A 16,834-nucleotide genomic window follows, 5' to 3' on the forward strand; every position below is an offset into this window, starting at 1 on the left:
TATTTACAGTGATTCTTAAAATTTAGGGTTTCTTTATAGTCGACTCTGGTACGCAGAAACGTTGCACCGAAGACACACTGCGTCGGTCTTGACGGACTCTTAACGTTTTTCGCCGCGGAATCAGTTTGAAACACCGTTGGTCGGTTCCCGGAACTCGACACACACTGCCGTGTATACAGGAAGATTCAGGTCCTAACTCAACTCAATAGGCACCCCTTTTCCAGCTCTCACGAGTTACTTTACGTGGGAGGGGGCCCGGTCAGTCGTCCCGGACGGACTGAACCTATTAGGAGCTCTCTTGATTGTTCAAATTGGTATTATATGGTCCAGCCTTGCAACACAACAAAATTTCACTTGAATTCTTTTTATTCATCAGATTTTACCTTGTCCGATGTTGCCCTGGTTCACGGGGGACCCGTCACCGGAGCTTCTCCTCGGCGCAGGAAGTCAAGTTAGGCCTTTTTCGGAGCGACGAACGTAGTGTGATGGAATGTGGTTTGGTTCGATGGCCTTCGCGTTCCCGCGTCGATTTGAAGTCCAGGTCTTGGGTCCCGGGTTTCGGCACCAGAGAAATGTTGGGTCTAAATCTCGAACATTCACTCACAAACTGTTCTAAGCTAGACCAGGGTCATCAGACAAAGGCACCCAGAGAGGTTTTAAAGTTTTACCAGCTGCAGCAGGGAGAGACACAGAAGAGATGCACTTGACTTGGTGCAATTCAAAGTAGACTCTGACTCTGTCCCACCCGGCTGCTTTCTTTTATTAAAAAATGGATAGAGCAGGGTTAGATAAAGATGCGCGCAGGCGTCGTAACAGTTTAGATCACACACAAGGTCGAGAACAATAAGACGTTTTTCTACATGTTGGGAGTTAACTTGTGGTTATCTATGTTGGAACATTCTAATCGTCATCAAGGTTGTAGCTGTCTGCAGTAGGTGATTAACTGGAACAGGATGTGTTTGTTAGTACATTTGGGTGCAGCACTTCTAAATGTAGATTATGACATTTTAGAAACACACATATACTTCATTTAAATTTTAGCTTATCTTACAGAAAGACAGATGAGTCAAGTTGTTTTATGAGCTAAAGTTGAATTTAATAAAAGTTTGATGAATGAATTGATTGAATGATGAAATGAAATTGATCCCAGACAAAAGTAAAAATGTTGTTGTATAAGTTAAGCCTGACTAGCAATGACTTTTGTATCTATCTATCTATCTATCTATCTATCTATCTATCTATCTATCTATCTATCTATCTATCTATCTATCTATCTATCTATCTATGCATCTATGCATCTATGCATGTATGTATCTATTGAAGCAAACTATGTGTGTGCCGTGCCACCTTTATATAGGGTTTTTTTGACCAGCATAGTTGCTTACGGCCATACCACTCTGAACACGCCCGATCTCGTCCGATCTCGGAAGCTAAGTAGAGTCGGGCCTGGTTAGTACTTGGATGGGAGACCGCCTGGGAATACCAGGTGCCGTAAGCTTTTTCTGTCCCCCCGCCAGCAGAGGGCGTTTGGAAAGAAAGACAGATGAGTCAAGTTGTTTTATGAGCTAAAGTTGTATTTAATAAGAGTTTGATTGAATGAATTGATTGAATGATGAAATGAAATTGATCCCAGAGAAGAGTAAAAATTGTTGTATAAGTGAAACCTGACTAGCAATGACTTTTGTATCTATCTATCTATCTATCTATCTATCTATCTATCTATCTATCTATCTATCTATCTATCTATCTATCTATCTATCTATCTATCTATCTAGATGCATGCATGCATAGATAGATAGATAGATATATACTTTAATGATCCCAAGGGCAAGCTATCTGTGTGCCATGCCACCTTTATATAGGGTTTTTTTGAGCAGCATAGTTGCTTACGGCCATACCACTCTGAACACGCCCGATCTCGTCCGATCTCGGAAGCTAAGCAGAGTCGGGCCTGGTTAGTACTTGGATGGGAGACCGCCTGGGAATACCAGGTGCCGTAAGCTTTTTCTTTTTCTGTCCCCCCGCCAGCAGAGGGCGTTTGGAAGGAAAAACAGATGAGTCAAGTTGTTTTATGAGCTAAAGTTGTATTTAATAAAAGTTTGATTGAATGAATTTATTGAATGATGAAATGAAATAGATCCCAGAGAAGAGTAAAAATTGTTGTATAAGTGAAACCTGACTAGCAATGACTTTTTTATCTATCTATCTATCTATCTATCTATCTATCTATCTATCTATCTATCTATCTATCTATCTATCTATCTATCTATCTATCTATCTATCTATCTATCTATCTACCTATCTATCTATGTATGCATCTATTCATCTATGCATGTATGTATCTATTGAAGCAAGCTATGTGTGTGCCATGCCACCTTTATATAGGGTTTTTTTGACCAGTATAGTTGCTTACGGCCATACCACTCTGAACACGCCCGATCTCGTCCGATCTCGGAAGCTAAGCAGAGTCGGGCCTGGTTAGTACTTGGATGGGAGACCGCCTGGGAATACCAGGTGCCATAAGCTTTTTCTTTTTCTGTCCCCCCGCCAGCAGAGGGCGTTTGGAAGGAAAGACAGGTGAGTCAAGTTGTTTTATGAGCTAAAGTTGTATTTAATAAAAGTTTGATTGAATGAATTGATTGAATGATGGAATGAAATTGATCCCAGAGAAAAGTAAAAATTGTTGTATAAGTGAAGCCTGACTAACAACGACTTTCGTATCTATCTATCTATCTATCTATCTATCTATCTATCTATCTATCTATCTATCTATCTATCTATCTATCTATCTATCTATCTATCTATGCATGCATGCATCTAGATAGATAGATAGATAGATATATACTTTAATGATCCCAACGGCAAGCTATCTGTGTGCCATGCCACCTTTATATAGGGTTTTTTTGAGCAGCATAGTTGCTTACGGCCATACCACTCTGAACACGCCCGATCTCGTCCGATCTCGGAAGCTAAGCAGAGTCGGGCCTGGTTAGTACTTGGATGGGAGACCGCCTGGGAATACCAGGTGCCGTAAGTTTTTTCTGTCCCCCCAACAGCAGAGGGCGTTTGGAAGGAAAGACAGACGAGTCAAGTTGTTTTATGAGCTAAAGTTGTATTTAATAAAAGTTTGACTGAATGATGAAATGAAATTGATCCCAGAGAAGAGTAAAAATTGTTGTATAAGTGAAACCTGACTAGCAATGACTTTTGTATCTATCTATCTATCTATCTATCTATCTATCTATCTATCTATCTATCTATCTATCTATCTATCTATCTATCTATGCATGCATGCATCTAGATAGATAGATATATACTGTAATGATCCCAAGGGCAAGCTATGTGTGTGCCATGCCACCTTTATATAGGGTTTTTTTGACCAGCATAGTTGCTTACGGCCATACCACTCTGAACACGCCCGATCTCGTCCGATCTCGGAAGCTAAGCAGAGTCGGGCCTGGTTAGTACTTGGATGGGAGACCGCCTGGGAATAACAGGTGCCGTAAGCTTTTTCTGTCCCCCCGCCAGCAGAGGGCGTTTGGAAAGAAAGACAGATGAGTCAAGTTGTTTTATGAGCTAAAGTTGTATTTAATAAAAGTTTGATTGAATGAATTGATTGATGAAATAAAACTGATCCCAGAGAATAGTAAAAATTGTTGTATAAGTGAAGCCTGACTAGCAACGACTTTTGTATCTATCTATCTATCTATCTATCTATCTATCTATCTATCTATCTATCTATCTATCTATCTATCTATCTATCTATCTATCTATCTATCTATCTATGCATGCATGCATCTAGATAGATAGATAGATATATACTTTAATGATCCCAAGGGCAAGCTATCTGTATGCCATGCCACCTTCATATAGGGTATTTTTGACCAGCATAGTTGCTTACGGCCATACCACTCTGAACACGCCCGATCTCGTCCGATCTCGGAAGCTAAGCAGAGTCGGGCCTGGTTAGTACTTGGATGGGAGACCGCCTGGGAATACCAGGTGCCGTAAGCTTTTTCTTTTTCTGTCCCCCCGCCAGCAGAGGGCGTTTGTAAGGAAAGACAGATGAGTCAAGTTGTTTTATGAGCTAAAGTTGTATTTAATAAAAGTTTGATTGAATGAATTGATTGAATGATGAAATGGATCCCAGAGAAGAGTAAAAATTGTTGTATAAGTGAAACCTGACTAGCAATGACTTTTGTATCTATCTATCTATCTATCTATCTATCTATCTATCTATCTATCTATCTATCTATCTATCTATCTATGCATGCATGCATCTAGATAGATGGATAGATATATACTTTAATGATCCCAAGGGCAAGCTATCTGTGTGCCATGCCACCTTTATATAGGGTATTTTTGACCAGCATAGTTGCTTACGGCCATACCACTCTGAACACGCCCGATCTCGTCCGATCTCGGAAGCTAAGCAGAGTCGGGCCTGGTTAGTACTTGGATGGGAGACCGCCTGGGAATACCAGGTGCCGTAAGCTTTTTCTTTTTCTGTCCCCCCGCCAGCAGAGGGCGTTTGGAAGGAAAGACAGATGAGTCAAGTTGTTTTATGAGCTAAAGTTGTATTTAATAAAAGTTTGATTGAATGAATTGATTGAATGATGAAATGAAATTGATCCCAGAGAAAAGTAAAAATTGTTGTATAAGTGAAGCCTGACTAGCAACGACTTTTGTATCTATCTATCTATCTATCTATCTATCTATCTATCTATCTATCTATCTATCTATGCATGCATGCATTTAGATAGATAGATAGATAGATAGATATATACTGTAATGATCCCAAGGGCAAGCTATGTGTGTGCCATGCCACCTTTATATAGGGTTTTTTTGACCAGCATAGTTGCTTACGGCCATACCACTCTGAACACGCCCGATCTCGTCCGATCTCGGAAGCTAAGCAGAGTCGGGCCTGGTTAGTACTTGGATGGGAGACCGCCTGGGAATACCAGGTGCCGTAAGCTTTTTGTGTCCCCCCGCCAGCAGAGGGCGTTTGGAAGGAAAGACAGATGAGTCAAGTTGATTTATGAGCTAAAGTTGTATTTAATAAAAGTTTGATTGAATGAATTGATTGATGAATTAAAACTGATCCCAGAGAATAGTAAAAATTGTTGAATAAGTGAAGCCTGACTAGCAACGACTTTTGTATCTATCTATCTATCTATCTATCTATCTATCTATCTATCTATCTATCTATCTATCTATCTATCTATCTATCTATCTATCTATCTATCTATCTATCTATCTATGCATCTATGCATCTATGCATCTATGTATCTATTGAAGCAAGTTATGTGTGTGCCATGCCACCTTTATATAGGGTTTTTTTGACCAGCATAGTTGCTTACGGCCATACCACTCTGAACACGCCCGATCTCGTCCGATCTCGGAAGCTAATCAGAGTCGGGCCTGGTTAGTACTTGGATGGGAGACCGCCTGGGAATAACATGTGCCGTAAGCTTTTTCTGTCCCCCCGCCAGCAGAGGGCGTTTGGAAAGAAAGACAGATGAGTCAAGTTGTTTTATGAGCTAAAGTTGTATTTAATAAAAGTTTGATTGAATGAATTGATTGAATGATGAAATGAAATTGATCCCAGAGAAGAGTAAAAATTGTTGTATAAGTGAAACCTGACTAGCAATGACTTTTGTATCTATCTATCTATCTATCTATCTATCTATCTATCTATCTATCTATCTATCTATCTATCTATCTATGCATGCATGCATCTAGATAGATGGATAGATATATACTTTAATGATCCCAAGGGCAAGCTATCTGTGTGCCATGCCACCTTTATATAGGGTATTTTTGACCAGCATAGTTGCTTACGGCCATACCACTCTGAACACGCCCGATCTCGTCCGATCTCGGAAGCTAAGCAGAGTCGGGCCTGGTTAGTACTTGGATGGGAGACCGCCTGGGAATACCAGGTGCCGTAAGCTTTTTCTTTTTCTGTCCCCCCGCCAGCAGAGGGCGTTTGGAAGGAAAGACAGATGAGTCAAGTTGTTTTATGAGCTAAAGTTGTATTTAATAAAAGTTTGATTGAATGAATTTATTGAATGATGAAATGAAATTGATCCCAGAGAAGAGTAACAATTGTTGTATAAGTGAAACCTGACTAGCAATGACTTTTGTATCTATCTATCTATCTATCTATCTATCTATCTATCTATCTATCTATCTATCTATCTATCTATCTATGCATGCATGCATTTAGATAGATAGATAGATAGATAGATATATACTGTAATGATCCCAAGGGCAAGCTATCTGTGTGCCATGCCACCTTTATATAGGGTTTTTTTGACCAGCATAGTTGCTTACGGCCATACCACTCTGAACACGCCCGATCTCGTCCGATCTCGGAAGCTAAGCAGAGTCGGGCCTGGTTAGTACTTGGATGGGAGACCGCCTGGGAATACCAGGTGCCGTAAGCTTTTTGTGTCCCCCCGCCAGCAGAGGGCGTTTGGAAGGAAAGACAGATGAGTCAAGTTGTTTTATGAGCTAAAGTTGTATTTAATAAAAGTTTGATTGAATGAATTGATTGAATGATGAAATGAAAATGATCCCAAAGAAGAGTAAAAATTGTTGTATAAGTGAAACCTGACTAGCAATGACTTTTGTATCTATCTATCTACCTATCTATCTATCTATCTATCTATCTATCTATCTATCTATCTATCTATCTATGCATGCATTTAGATAGATAGATAGATAGATATATACTTTAATGATCCCAAGGGAAAGCTATCTGTGTGCCATGCCACCTTTATATAGGGTTTTTTGACCAGCATAGTTGCTTACGGCCATACCACTCTGAACACGCCCGATCTCGTCCGATCTCGGAAGCTAAGTAGAGTCGGGCCTGGTTAGTACTTGGATGGGAGACCGCCTGGGAATACCAGGTGCCGTAAGCTTTTTGTGTCCCCCCGCCAGCAGAGGGCGTTTGGAAGGAAAGACAGATGAGTCAAGTTGTTTTATGAGCTAAAGTTGTATTTAATAAAAGTTTGATTGAATGAATTGATTGATGAAATAAAACTGATCCCAGAGAATAGTAAAAATTGTTGTATAAGTGAAGCCTGACTAGCAACGACTTTTGTATCTATCTATCTATCTATCTATCTATCTATCTATCTATCTATCTATCTATCTATCTATCTATCTATGCATGCATGCATCTAGATAGATAGATAGATATATACTTTAATGATCCCAAGGGCAAGCTATCTGTATGCCATGCCACCTTTATATAGGGTTTTTTTGACCAGCATAGTTGCTTACGGCCATACCACTCTGAACACGCCCGATCTCGTCCGATCTCGGAAGCTAAGCAGAGTCGGGCCTGGTTAGTACTTGGATGGGAGACCGCCTGGGAATACCAGGTGCCGTAAGCTTTTTCTTTTTCTGTCCCCCCGCCAGCAGAGGGCGTTTGTAAGGAAAGACAGATGAGTCAAGTTGTTTTATGAGCTAAAGTTGTATTTAATAAAAGTTTGATTGAATGAATTTATTGAATGATGAAATGAAATTGATCCCAGAGAAGAGTAACAATTGTTGTATAAGTGAAACCTGACTAGCAATGACTTTTGTATCTATCTATCTATCTATCTATCTATCTATCTATCTATCTATCTATCTATCTATCTATCTATCTATCTATGCATGCATGCATTTAGATAGATAGATAGATATATAGATATATACTGTAATGATCCCAAGGGCAAGCTATCTGTGTGCCATGCCACCTTTATATAGGGTTTTTTTGACCAGCATAGTTGCTTACGGCCATACCACTCTGAACACGCCCGATCTCGTCCGATCTCGGAAGCTAAGCAGAGTCGGGCCTGGTTAGTACTTGGATGGGAGACCGCCTGGGAATACCAGGTGCCGTAAGCTTTTTGTGTCCCCCCGCCAGCAGAGGGCGTTTGGAAGGAAAGACAGATGAGTCAAGTTGTTTTATGAGCTAAAGTTGTATTTAATAAAAGTTTGATTGAATGAATTGATTGATGAAATAAAACTGATCCCAGAGAATAGTAAAAATTGTTGTATAAGTGAAGCCTGACTAGCAACGACTTTTGTATCTATCTATCTATCTATCTATCTATCTATCTATCTATCTATCTATCTATCTATCTATCTATCTATCTATGCATCTATGCATCTATGCATGTATGTATCTATTGAAGCAAGTTATGTGTGTGCCATGCCACCTTTATATAGGGTTTTTTTGACCAGCATAGTTGCTTACGGCCATACCACTCTGAACACGCCCGATCTTGTCCGATCTCGGAAGCTAAGTAGAGTCGGGCCTGGTTAGTACTTGGATGGGAGACCGCCTGGGAATACCAGGTGCCGTAAGCTTTTTCTGTCCCCCCGCCAGCAGAGGGCGTTTGGAAGGAAAGACAGATGAGTCAAGTTGTTTTAGGAGCTAAAGTTGTATTTAATAAAAGTTTGATTGAATGAATTTATTCAATGATGAAATGAAATTGATCCCAGAGAAGAGTAAAAATTGTTGTATAAGTGAAACCTGACTAGCAATGACTTTTGTATCTATCTATCTATCTATCTATCTATCTATCTATCTATCTATCTATGCATGCATGAAATTTAGATAGATAGATAGATAGATATATACTTTAATGATCCCAAGGGAAAGCTATCTGTGTGCCATGCCACCTTTATATAGGGTTTTTTTGACCAGCATAGTTGCTTACGGCCATACCACTCTGAACACGCCCGATCTCGTCCGATCTCGGAAGCTAAGCAGAGTCGGGCCTGGTTAGTACTTGGATGGGAGACCGCCTGGGAATACCAGGTGCCGTAAGCTTTTTCTTTTTCTGTCCCCCCGCCAGCAGAGGGCGTTTGTAAGGAAAGACAGATGAGTCAAGTTGTTTTATGAGCTAAAGTTGTATTCAATAAAAGTTTGATTGAATGAATTGATTGAATGATGAAATGAAATTGATCCCAGGGAAAAGTAAAAATTGTTGTATAAGTGAAGCCTGACTAGCAACGACTTTTGTATCTATCTATCTATCTATCTATCTATCTATCTATCTATCTATGCATGCATGCATTTAGATAGATAGATAGATAGATAGATAGATAGATATATACTGTAATGATCCCAAGGGCAAGCTATCTGTGTGCCATGCCACCTTTATATAGGGTTTTTTTGACCAGCATAGTTGCTTACGGCCATACCACTCTGAACACGCCCGATCTCGTCCGATCTCGGAAGCTAAGCAGAGTCGGGCCTGGTTAGTACTTGGATGGGAGACCGCCTGGGAATACCAGGTGCCGTAAGCTTTTTGTGTCCCCCCGCCAGCAGAGGGCGTTTGGAAGGAAAGACAGATGAGTCAAGTTGTTTTATGAGCTAAAGTTGTATTTAATAAAAGTTTGATTGAATGAATTGATTGATGAAATAAAACTGATCCCAGAGAATAGTAAAAATTGTTGTATAAGTGAAGCCTGACTAGCAACGACTTTTGTATCTATCTATCTATCTATCTATCTATCTATCTATCTATCTATCTATCTATCTATCTATCTATCTATCTATCTATCTATCTATGCATGCATGCATCTAGATAGATAGATAGATATATACTTTAATGATCCCAAGGGCAAGCTATCTGTATGCCATGCCACCTTTATATAGGGTTTTTTTGACCAGCATAGTTGCTTACGGCCATACCACTCTGGACACGCCCGATCTCGTCCGATCTCGGAAGCTAAGCAGAGTCGGGCCTGGTTAGTACTTGGATGGGAGACCGCCTGGGAATACCAGGTGTCGTAAGCTTTTTCTTTTTCTGTCCCCCCGCCAGCAGAGGGCGTTTGGAAGGAAAGACAGATGAGTCAAGTTGTTTTATGAGCTAAAGTTGTATTTAATAAAAGTTTGATTGAATGAATTGATTGAATGATGAAATGAAATTGATCCCAGAGAAAAGTAAAAATTGTTGTATAAGTGAAGCCTGACTAGCAACGACTTTTGTATCTATCTATCTATCTATCTATCTATCTATCTATCTATCTATCTATGCATGCATGCATTTAGATAGATAGATAGATAGATAGATATATACTGTAATGATCCCAAGGGCAAGCTATCTGTGTGCCATGCCACCTTTATATAGGGTTTTTTTGACCAGCATAGTTGCTTACGGCCATACCACTCTGAACACGCCCGATCTCGTCCGATCTCGGAAGCTAAGCAGAGTCGGGCCTGGTTAGTACTTGGATGGGAGACCGCCTGGGAATACCAGGTGCCGTAAGCTTTTTGTGTCCCCCCGCCAGCAGAGGGCGTTTGGAAGGAAAGACAGATGAGTCAAGTTGTTTTATGAGCTAAAGTTGTATTTAATAAAAGTTTGATTGAATGAATTGATGAAATAAAACTGATCCCAGAGAATAGTAAAAATTGTTGTATAAGTGAAGCCTGACTAGCAACGACTTTTGTATCTATCTATCTATCTATCTATCTATCTATCTATCTATCTATCTATCTATCTATCTATCTATCTATCTATCTATGCATGCATGCATCTAGATAGATAGATAGATATATACTTTAATGATCCCAAGGGCAAGCTATCTGTATGCCATGCCACCTTTATATAGGGTTTTTTTGACCAGCATAGTTGCTTACGGCCATACCACTCTGAACACGCCCGATCTCGTCCGATCTCGGAAGCTAAGCAGAGTCGGGCCTGGTTAGTACTTGGATGGGAGACCGCCTGGGAATACCAGGTGCCGTAAGCTTTTTCTTTTTCTGTCCCCCCGCCAGCAGAGGGCGTTTGGAAGGAAAGACAGATGAGTCAAGTTGTTTTATGAGCTAGAGGTGTATTTAATAAAAGTTTGATTGAATGAATTTATTGAATGATGAAATGAAATTGATCCCAGAGAAGAGTAACAATTGTTGTATTAGTGAAACCTGACTAGCAATGACTTTTGTATCTATCTATCTATCTATCTATCTATCTATCTATCTATCTATCTATCTATCTATCTATCTATGCATGCATACATTTAGATAGATAGATAGATAGATATACACTGTAATGATCCCAAGGGCAAGCTATCTGTGTGCCATGCCACCTTTATATAGGGTTTTGTTGACCAGCATAGTTGCTTACGGCCATACCACTCTGAACACGCCCGATCTCGTCCGATCTCGGAAGCTAAGCAGAGTCGGGCCTGGTTAGTACTTGGATGGGAGACCGCCTGGGAATACCAGGTGCCGTAAGCTTTTTGTGTCCCCCCGCCAGCAGAGGGCGTTTGGAAGGAAAGACAGATGAGTCAAGTTGTTTTAGGAGCTAAAGTTGTATTTAATAAAAGTTTGATTGAATGAATTGATTGATGAAATAAAACTGATCCCAGAGAATAGTAAAAATTGTTGTATAAGTGAAGCCTGACTAGCAACGACTTTTGTATCTATCTATCTATCTATCTATCTATCTATCTATCTATCTATCTATCTATCTATCTATCTATCTATCTATCTATCTATCTATCTATCTATCTATGCATCTATGCATCTATGCATGTATGTATCTATTGAAGCAAGTTATGTGTGTGCCATGCCACCTTTATATAGGGTTTTTTTGACCAGCATAGTTGCTTACGGCCATACCACTCTGAACACGCCCGATCTCGTCCGATCTCGGAAGCTAAGTAGAGTCGGGCCTGGTTAGTACTTGGATGGGAGACCGCCTGGGAATACCAGGTGCCGTAAGCTTTTTCTGTCCCCCCGCCAGCAGAGGGCGTTTGGAAAAAAAGACAGATGAGTCAAGTTGTTTTATGAGCTAAAGTTGTATTTAATAAAAGTTTGATTGAATGAATTGATTGAATGATGAAATGAAATTGATCCCAGAGAAGAGTAAAAATTGTTGTATAAGTGAAACCTGACTAGCAATGACTTTTGTATCTATCTATCTATCTATCTATCTATCTATCTATCTATCTATCTATCTATCTATCTATCTATCTATCTATCTATCTATCTATCTATCTATCTATCTATCTATCTATCTATCTATGCATGCATGCATTTAGATAGATAGATAGATAGATATATACTTTAATGATCCCAAGGGAAAGCTATCTGTGTGCCATGCCACCTTTATATAGGGTATTTTTGACCAGCATAGTTGCTTACGGCCATACCACTCTGAACACGCCCGATCTCGTCCGATCTCGGAAGCTAAGCAGAGTCGGGCCTGGTTAGTACTTGGATGGGAGACCGCCTGGGAATACCAGGTGCCGTAAGCTTTTTGTGTCCCCCCGCCAGCAGAGGGCGTTTGGAAGGAAAGACAGATGAGTCAAGTTGTTTTAGGAGCTAAAGTTGTATTTAATAAAAGTTTGATTGAATGAATTGATTGATGAAATAAAACTGATCCCAGAGAATAGTAAAAATTGTTGTATAAGTGAAGCCTGACTAGCAACGACTTTTGTATCTATCTATCTATCTATCTATCTATCTATCTATCTATCTATCTATCTATCTATCTATCTATCTATCTATCTATCTATCTATGCATCTATGCATCTATGCATGTATGTATCTATTGAAGCAAGTTATGTGTGTGCCATGCCACCTTTATATAGGGTTTTTTTGACCAGCATAGTTGCTTACGGCCATACCACTCTGAACACGCCCGATCTCGTCCGATCTCGGAAGCTAAGTAGAGTCGGGCCTGGTTAGTACTTGGATGGGAGACCGCCTGGGAATACCAGGTGCCGTAAGCTTTTTCTGTCCCCCCGCCAGCAGAGGGCGTTTGGAAAAAAAGACAGATGAGTCAAGTTGTTTTATGAGCTAAAGTTGTATTTAATAAAAGTTTGATTGAATGAATTGATTGAATGATGAAATGAAATTGATCCCAGAGAAGAGTAAAAATTGTTGTATAAGTGAAACCTGACTAGCAATGACTTTTGTATCTATCTATCTATCTATCTATCTATCTATCTATCTATCTATCTATCTATCTATCTATCTATCTATCTATCTATGCATGCATGCATTTAGATAGATAGATAGATAGATATATACTTTAATGATCCCAAGGGAAAGCTATCTGTGTGCCATGCCACCTTTATATAGGGTATTTTTGACCAGCATAGTTGCTTACGGCCATACCACTCTGAACACGCCCGATCTCGTCCGATCTCGGAAGCTAAGCAGAGTCGGGCCTGGTTAGTACTTGGATGGGAGACCGCCTGGGAATACCAGGTGCCGTAAGCTTTTTGTGTCCCCCCGCCAGCAGAGGGCGTTTGGAAGGAAAGACAGATGAGTCAAGTTGTTTTATGAGCTAAAGTTGTATTTAATAAAAGTTTGATTGAATGAATTGATTGATGAAATAAAACTGATCCCAGAGAATAGTAAAAATTGTTGTATAAGTGAAGCCTGACTAGCAACGACTTTTGTATCTATCTATCTATCTATCTATCTATCTATCTATCTATCTATCTATCTATCTATCTATCTATGCATGCATACATTTAGATAGATAGATAGATAGATATACACTGTAATGATCCCAAGGGCAAGCTATCTGTGTGCCATGCCACCTTTATATAGGGTTTTTTTGACCAGCATAGTTGCTTACGGCCATACCACTCTGAACACGCCCGATCTCGTCCGATCTCGGAAGCTAAGCAGAGTCGGGCCTGGTTAGTACTTGGATGGGAGACCGCCTGGGAATACCAGGTGCCGTAAGCTTTTTGTGTCCCCCCGCCAGCAGAGGGCGTTTGGAAGGAAAGACAGATGAGTCAAGTTGTTTTATGAGCTAAAGTTGTATTTAATAAAAGTTTGATTGAATGAATTGATTGATGAAATAAAACTGATCCCAGAGAATAGTAAAAATTGTTGTATAAGTGAAGCCTGACTAGCAACGACTTTTGTATCTATCTATCTATCTATCTATCTATCTATCTATCTATCTATCTATCTATCTATCTATCTATCTATCTATCTATCTATCTATCTATGCATGCATGCATCTAGATAGATAGATAGATATATACTTTAATGATCCCAAGGGCAAGCTATCTGTATGCCATGCCACCTTTATATAGGGTTTTTTTGACCAGCATAGTTGCTTACGGCCATACCACTCTGGACACGCCCGATCTCGTCCGATCTCGGAAGCTAAGCAGAGTCGGGCCTGGTTAGTACTTGGATGGGAGACCGCCTGGGAATACCAGGTGTCGTAAGCTTTTTCTTTTTCTGTCCCCCCGCCAGCAGAGGGCGTTTGGAAGGAAAGACAGATGAGTCAAGTTGTTTTATGAGCTAAAGTTGTATTTAATAAAAGTTTGATTGAATGAATTGATTGAATGATGAAATGAAATTGATCCCAGAGAAAAGTAAAAATTGTTGTATAAGTGAAGCCTGACTAGCAACGACTTTTGTATCTATCTATCTATCTATCTATCTATCTATCTATCTATCTATCTATGCATGCATGCATTTAGATAGATAGATAGATAGATATATACTGTAATGATCCCAAGGGCAAGCTATCTGTGTGCCATGCCACCTTTATATAGGGTTTTTTTGACCAGCATAGTTGCTTACGGCCATACCACTCTGAACACGCCCGATCTCGTCCGATCTCGGAAGCTAAGCAGAGTCGGGCCTGGTTAGTACTTGGATGGGAGACCGCCTGGGAATACCAGGTGCCGTAAGCTTTTTGTGTCCCCCCGCCAGCAGAGGGCGTTTGGAAGGAAAGACAGATGAGTCAAGTTGTTTTATGAGCTAAAGTTGTATTTAATAAAAGTTTGATTGAATGAATTGATTGATGAAATAAAACTGATCCCAGAGAATAGTAAAAATTGTTGTATAAGTGAAGCCTGACTAGCAACGACTTTTGTATCTATCTATCTATCTATCTATCTATCTATCTATCTATCTATCTATCTATCTATGCATGCATGCATCTAGATAGATAGATAGATATATACTTTAATGATCCCAAGGGCAAGCTATCTGTATGCCATGCCACCTTTATATAGGGTTTTTTTGACCAGCATAGTTGCTTACGGCCATACCACTCTGAACACGCCCGATCTCGTCCGATCTCGGAAGCTAAGCAGAGTCGGGCCTGGTTAGTACTTGGATGGGAGACCGCCTGGGAATACCAGGTGCCGTAAGCTTTTTCTTTTTCTGTCCCCCCGCCAGCAGAGGGCGTTTGGAAGGAAAGACAGATGAGTCAAGTTGTTTTATGAGCTAGAGGTGTATTTAATAAAAGTTTGATTGAATGAATTTATTGAATGATGAAATGAAATTGATCCCAGAGAAGAGTAACAATTGTTGTATTAGTGAAACCTGACTAGCAATGACTTTTGTATCTATCTATCTATCTATCTATCTATCTATCTATCTATCTATCTATCTATCTATGCATGCATACATTTAGATAGATAGATAGATAGATATACACTGTAATGATCCCAAGGGCAAGCTATCTGTGTGCCATGCCACCTTTATATAGGGTTTTGTTGACCAGCATAGTTGCTTACGGCCATACCACTCTGAACACGCCCGATCTCGTCCGATCTCGGAAGCTAAGCAGAGTCGGGCCTGGTTAGTACTTGGATGGGAGACCGCCTGGGAATACCAGGTGCCGTAAGCTTTTTGTGTCCCCCCGCCAGCAGAGGGCGTTTGGAAGGAAAGACAGATGAGTCAAGTTGTTTTAGGAGCTAAAGTTGTATTTAATAAAAGTTTGATTGAATGAATTGATTGATGAAATAAAACTGATCCCAGAGAATAGTAAAAATTGTTGTATAAGTGAAGCCTGACTAGCAACGACTTTTGTATCTATCTATCTATCTATCTATCTATCTATCTATCTATCTATCTATCTATCTATCTATCTATCTATCTATCTATCTATCTATCTATCTATCTATCTATCTATCTATCTATCTATCTATGCATCTATGCATCTATGCATGTATGTATCTATTGAAGCAAGTTATGTGTGTGCCATGCCACCTTTATATAGGGTTTTTTTGACCAGCATAGTTGCTTACGGCCATACCACTCTGAACACGCCCGATCTCGTCCGATCTCGGAAGCTAAGTAGAGTCGGGCCTGGTTAGTACTTGGATGGGAGACCGCCTGGGAATACCAGGTGCCGTAAGCTTTTTCTGTCCCCCCGCCAGCAGAGGGCGTTTGGAAAAAAAGACAGATGAGTCAAGTTGTTTTATGAGCTAAAGTTGTATTTAATAAAAGTTTGATTGAATGAATTGATTGAATGATGAAATGAAATTGATCCCAGAGAAGAGTAAAAATTGTTGTATAAGTGAAACCTGACTAGCAATGACTTTTGTATCTATCTATCTATCTATCTATCTATCTATCTATCTATCTATCTATCTATCTATCTATCTATCTATCTATCTATCTATCTATCTATCTATCTATCTATCTATCTATCTATCTATCTATCTATGCATGCATGCATTTAGATAGATAGATAGATAGATATATACTTTAATGATCCCAAGGGAAAGCTATCTGTGTGCCATGCCACCTTTATATAGGGTATTTTTGACCAGCATAGTTGCTTACGGCCATACCACTCTGAACACGCCCGATCTCGTCCGATCTCGGAAGCTAAGCAGAGTCGGGCCTGGTTAGTACTTGGATGGGAGACCGCCTGGGAATACCAGGTGCCGTAAGCTTTTTGTGTCCCCCCGCCAGCAGAGGGCGTTTGGAAGGAAAGACAGATGAGTCAAGTTGTTTTATGAGCTAAAGTTGTATTTAATAAAAGTTTGATTGAATGAATTGATTGATGAAATAAAACTGATCCCAGAGAATAGTAAAAAT

The 16,834-nt window shown here is 39.9% G+C and overlaps 32 non-coding genes across 32 annotated transcripts; all 32 read left to right on the forward strand.

The window, feature by feature from the left end:
• Positions 1–1,379: 1,379 nt before the first annotated feature.
• LOC137597687 (5S ribosomal RNA) lies at positions 1,380–1,498 on the forward strand. The gene has a single exon (XR_011036048.1). It is a non-coding gene; the product is annotated as a 5S ribosomal RNA (ribosomal RNA).
• A 386-nt stretch (positions 1,499–1,884) lies between these two features.
• LOC137597968 (5S ribosomal RNA) lies at positions 1,885–2,003 on the forward strand. The gene has a single exon (XR_011036302.1). It is a non-coding gene; the product is annotated as a 5S ribosomal RNA (ribosomal RNA).
• Positions 2,004–2,407: 404 nt separating this feature from the next.
• Positions 2,408–2,526, forward strand: LOC137597746 (5S ribosomal RNA). The gene has a single exon (XR_011036105.1). It is a non-coding gene; the product is annotated as a 5S ribosomal RNA (ribosomal RNA).
• A 392-nt stretch (positions 2,527–2,918) lies between these two features.
• Positions 2,919–3,037, forward strand: LOC137597664 (5S ribosomal RNA). The gene has a single exon (XR_011036027.1). It is a non-coding gene; the product is annotated as a 5S ribosomal RNA (ribosomal RNA).
• Positions 3,038–3,390: 353 nt separating this feature from the next.
• Positions 3,391–3,509, forward strand: LOC137597696 (5S ribosomal RNA). The gene has a single exon (XR_011036057.1). It is a non-coding gene; the product is annotated as a 5S ribosomal RNA (ribosomal RNA).
• Positions 3,510–3,895: 386 nt separating this feature from the next.
• Positions 3,896–4,014, forward strand: LOC137597980 (5S ribosomal RNA). Its single transcript, XR_011036313.1, has one exon. It is a non-coding gene; the product is annotated as a 5S ribosomal RNA (ribosomal RNA).
• Positions 4,015–4,377: 363 nt separating this feature from the next.
• LOC137597991 (5S ribosomal RNA) lies at positions 4,378–4,496 on the forward strand. The gene has a single exon (XR_011036324.1). It is a non-coding gene; the product is annotated as a 5S ribosomal RNA (ribosomal RNA).
• Positions 4,497–4,860: 364 nt separating this feature from the next.
• On the forward strand, positions 4,861–4,979 carry LOC137598003 (5S ribosomal RNA). Its single transcript, XR_011036335.1, has one exon. It is a non-coding gene; the product is annotated as a 5S ribosomal RNA (ribosomal RNA).
• A 378-nt stretch (positions 4,980–5,357) lies between these two features.
• Positions 5,358–5,476, forward strand: LOC137597854 (5S ribosomal RNA). The gene has a single exon (XR_011036207.1). It is a non-coding gene; the product is annotated as a 5S ribosomal RNA (ribosomal RNA).
• A 362-nt stretch (positions 5,477–5,838) lies between these two features.
• Positions 5,839–5,957, forward strand: LOC137598014 (5S ribosomal RNA). The gene has a single exon (XR_011036346.1). It is a non-coding gene; the product is annotated as a 5S ribosomal RNA (ribosomal RNA).
• Positions 5,958–6,333: 376 nt separating this feature from the next.
• LOC137598026 (5S ribosomal RNA) lies at positions 6,334–6,452 on the forward strand. The gene has a single exon (XR_011036357.1). It is a non-coding gene; the product is annotated as a 5S ribosomal RNA (ribosomal RNA).
• A 361-nt stretch (positions 6,453–6,813) lies between these two features.
• Positions 6,814–6,932, forward strand: LOC137597688 (5S ribosomal RNA). The gene has a single exon (XR_011036049.1). It is a non-coding gene; the product is annotated as a 5S ribosomal RNA (ribosomal RNA).
• Positions 6,933–7,290: 358 nt separating this feature from the next.
• LOC137598037 (5S ribosomal RNA) lies at positions 7,291–7,409 on the forward strand. The gene has a single exon (XR_011036368.1). It is a non-coding gene; the product is annotated as a 5S ribosomal RNA (ribosomal RNA).
• Positions 7,410–7,789: 380 nt separating this feature from the next.
• On the forward strand, positions 7,790–7,908 carry LOC137598048 (5S ribosomal RNA). Its single transcript, XR_011036379.1, has one exon. It is a non-coding gene; the product is annotated as a 5S ribosomal RNA (ribosomal RNA).
• A 346-nt stretch (positions 7,909–8,254) lies between these two features.
• On the forward strand, positions 8,255–8,373 carry LOC137597839 (5S ribosomal RNA). The gene has a single exon (XR_011036194.1). It is a non-coding gene; the product is annotated as a 5S ribosomal RNA (ribosomal RNA).
• Positions 8,374–8,720: 347 nt separating this feature from the next.
• Positions 8,721–8,839, forward strand: LOC137598060 (5S ribosomal RNA). Its single transcript, XR_011036391.1, has one exon. It is a non-coding gene; the product is annotated as a 5S ribosomal RNA (ribosomal RNA).
• A 360-nt stretch (positions 8,840–9,199) lies between these two features.
• LOC137598072 (5S ribosomal RNA) lies at positions 9,200–9,318 on the forward strand. The gene has a single exon (XR_011036402.1). It is a non-coding gene; the product is annotated as a 5S ribosomal RNA (ribosomal RNA).
• A 374-nt stretch (positions 9,319–9,692) lies between these two features.
• On the forward strand, positions 9,693–9,811 carry LOC137597668 (5S ribosomal RNA). Its single transcript, XR_011036030.1, has one exon. It is a non-coding gene; the product is annotated as a 5S ribosomal RNA (ribosomal RNA).
• Positions 9,812–10,167: 356 nt separating this feature from the next.
• LOC137598083 (5S ribosomal RNA) lies at positions 10,168–10,286 on the forward strand. The gene has a single exon (XR_011036413.1). It is a non-coding gene; the product is annotated as a 5S ribosomal RNA (ribosomal RNA).
• Positions 10,287–10,648: 362 nt separating this feature from the next.
• Positions 10,649–10,767, forward strand: LOC137598094 (5S ribosomal RNA). Its single transcript, XR_011036424.1, has one exon. It is a non-coding gene; the product is annotated as a 5S ribosomal RNA (ribosomal RNA).
• Positions 10,768–11,135: 368 nt separating this feature from the next.
• Positions 11,136–11,254, forward strand: LOC137598106 (5S ribosomal RNA). Its single transcript, XR_011036435.1, has one exon. It is a non-coding gene; the product is annotated as a 5S ribosomal RNA (ribosomal RNA).
• A 370-nt stretch (positions 11,255–11,624) lies between these two features.
• LOC137597689 (5S ribosomal RNA) lies at positions 11,625–11,743 on the forward strand. Its single transcript, XR_011036050.1, has one exon. It is a non-coding gene; the product is annotated as a 5S ribosomal RNA (ribosomal RNA).
• A 414-nt stretch (positions 11,744–12,157) lies between these two features.
• Positions 12,158–12,276, forward strand: LOC137598118 (5S ribosomal RNA). Its single transcript, XR_011036446.1, has one exon. It is a non-coding gene; the product is annotated as a 5S ribosomal RNA (ribosomal RNA).
• Positions 12,277–12,634: 358 nt separating this feature from the next.
• LOC137597691 (5S ribosomal RNA) lies at positions 12,635–12,753 on the forward strand. The gene has a single exon (XR_011036052.1). It is a non-coding gene; the product is annotated as a 5S ribosomal RNA (ribosomal RNA).
• Positions 12,754–13,127: 374 nt separating this feature from the next.
• On the forward strand, positions 13,128–13,246 carry LOC137598129 (5S ribosomal RNA). The gene has a single exon (XR_011036457.1). It is a non-coding gene; the product is annotated as a 5S ribosomal RNA (ribosomal RNA).
• A 358-nt stretch (positions 13,247–13,604) lies between these two features.
• LOC137598141 (5S ribosomal RNA) lies at positions 13,605–13,723 on the forward strand. Its single transcript, XR_011036468.1, has one exon. It is a non-coding gene; the product is annotated as a 5S ribosomal RNA (ribosomal RNA).
• A 378-nt stretch (positions 13,724–14,101) lies between these two features.
• Positions 14,102–14,220, forward strand: LOC137597669 (5S ribosomal RNA). Its single transcript, XR_011036031.1, has one exon. It is a non-coding gene; the product is annotated as a 5S ribosomal RNA (ribosomal RNA).
• Positions 14,221–14,572: 352 nt separating this feature from the next.
• On the forward strand, positions 14,573–14,691 carry LOC137598153 (5S ribosomal RNA). The gene has a single exon (XR_011036479.1). It is a non-coding gene; the product is annotated as a 5S ribosomal RNA (ribosomal RNA).
• A 346-nt stretch (positions 14,692–15,037) lies between these two features.
• LOC137598165 (5S ribosomal RNA) lies at positions 15,038–15,156 on the forward strand. The gene has a single exon (XR_011036490.1). It is a non-coding gene; the product is annotated as a 5S ribosomal RNA (ribosomal RNA).
• Positions 15,157–15,516: 360 nt separating this feature from the next.
• LOC137598178 (5S ribosomal RNA) lies at positions 15,517–15,635 on the forward strand. Its single transcript, XR_011036502.1, has one exon. It is a non-coding gene; the product is annotated as a 5S ribosomal RNA (ribosomal RNA).
• Positions 15,636–16,029: 394 nt separating this feature from the next.
• On the forward strand, positions 16,030–16,148 carry LOC137597692 (5S ribosomal RNA). Its single transcript, XR_011036053.1, has one exon. It is a non-coding gene; the product is annotated as a 5S ribosomal RNA (ribosomal RNA).
• Positions 16,149–16,570: 422 nt separating this feature from the next.
• Positions 16,571–16,689, forward strand: LOC137598189 (5S ribosomal RNA). The gene has a single exon (XR_011036513.1). It is a non-coding gene; the product is annotated as a 5S ribosomal RNA (ribosomal RNA).
• Positions 16,690–16,834: the final 145 nt, after the last annotated feature.

The sequence above is a fragment of the Antennarius striatus genome, chromosome 6 (genome assembly GCF_040054535.1).
Source record: "Antennarius striatus isolate MH-2024 chromosome 6, ASM4005453v1, whole genome shotgun sequence".
NCBI lineage: Eukaryota > Metazoa > Chordata > Actinopteri > Lophiiformes > Antennariidae > Antennarius > Antennarius striatus.